Below are 1,505 nucleotides of genomic sequence, written 5' to 3' on the forward strand. Positions count from 1 at the left end.
CACAAAGCTATAGGTTGAAGTCTCAGGTGTAAACATTTCTACAAATGAATATGACTAACAAATATACTTATTAGCCTAATTTACAGGCAGAAAGGGTTCAATTTTCACCAATTTCTACCAGAGCCTAAAGACTATATCTGGCATTTATCACTGCATCCTTATCTAAGAGTGAGTATACTCAGGGCCCAAAGTCAGCCAACCAGTGAGGACAGGGTGGGGAAGCAATTGGGATCAATCAGTTTTAATTGGGTGAAAACAAAACCTCTCTGTGGATCTGGGACTCATATGTGGTGCCACCAGTACCTGGGTAACCCTTTGGTCTTATCCTTACTTTGCTCTTTCCTGCCTTTAGTTGCTTGTTCTAGCAAGGATGCATGCAGCTGATGTCTGGAACCATTATACACAGTGCCTGGTGCTGCTGGAGCTCAGTCTTCCCTTGAGCCTTTGCGTCCTCCTGCATTACAATGAAAATGGAGATATAGACACATAATAAAGAGAAAAGGCCCACACATGCAAGTATGTGTATGTGTTTTACAAGTAAAACTGCTGTTGCTCTATTGTTTTTGCCTAGTGCGGTACATTGGTTGTGGTAATTATGCTATTGGTCTTTTCCTAGTAGTGCTTCTCAAGAATGATGTTAATTAATGCATAAGGAGAGTCCACTCGGGAAGCTATGATGATCCTACACCGCAGGATGAACATTACCATTTCTAGAATGGTTACAAACAGATCTGAAATCAGGGCAAGTATATACATTGTGCTGGGCAAGAAATCCAGTACTTGAAGTACAGACGGTGCTGTCCAAAGTCAAGTGTACACCAATGAGGCATTTTATATTTTGCAGTTCTTAGAAGTAATGCTTAGAGGGTCAATAGGTGGTTAGCAAAGCTTTGTTTGATAAAAACGTTACTTAAGTTAGGCTAATGATGGGATCTCTGGCTGGTTAATGCAAGTGAGAAAAAGTTCAAAGCCCAGTATTTTATGCAAGCAAAATCCAAATATGTGCCAAGTCTCTTTGATGAAGTGTCTTTGTCAGAACAATTAAATGAAGGTTAAAAAGGCCAGACCTTTTCTCAACATATTTAACTTGCTCTTTCTTTCCCCTCTTCAAGGTGTCTTCATGTTACATTTATTTGCTTCATGAATTCTTTATTACACTAATCAGTCCTGATGTACAAACTCATTAGAAAATGAGCTGGAAATGTAAGATCTGTCAAATTTCAGAGACTTCTGACATGGTTGGACTCAAGGGTCTTTTTGCAGAGAAAGGGGAAAAGGGAGAAAGGAAAGCTAATGAGGAAATGTCAGATAATGTAGAAGTCAATCCATTTTGGGATCAAGTTTTACAAAGTTCAGAGAAAAGAATTGTAATGTTGCCAGGGTAAACATTTAAGACTTTTTTTTCATGTAAATTGTCACGAAGAGGCATTTTCCGGGACCGGTGTTTCTGAATGCTTCTGATTTGGGTTTCTATTGGATTCAGTTGTCCTTTTGATTAAAATAAA

The 1,505-nt window shown here is 38.8% G+C and overlaps 1 protein-coding gene across 18 annotated transcripts in view; it reads left to right on the plus strand.

Annotated features, from left to right (window-relative positions):
- PRDM16 (PR/SET domain 16) overlaps nt 1–1,505 on the plus strand; it is a 459,271-nt gene that overhangs the window by 37,441 nt on the left and 420,325 nt on the right. For 4 of the 18 annotated variants that reach the window (XM_025211999.1, XM_025211988.1, XM_025212010.1 and 1 more), the window contains one exon: nt 353–516. The exons of the other annotated variants lie outside the window; for them this stretch is intronic. The gene's annotated coding sequence lies outside the window, so the exon portion shown is untranslated. The remainder of the gene's footprint in view (nt 1–352; nt 517–1,505) is intronic. 18 annotated transcript variants of the gene reach the window in all.

This window comes from Alligator sinensis, unplaced genomic scaffold (assembly GCF_000455745.1).
Source record: "Alligator sinensis unplaced genomic scaffold, ASM45574v1 scaffold366_1, whole genome shotgun sequence".
Taxonomy (NCBI): Eukaryota; Metazoa; Chordata; order Crocodylia; family Alligatoridae; genus Alligator; species Alligator sinensis.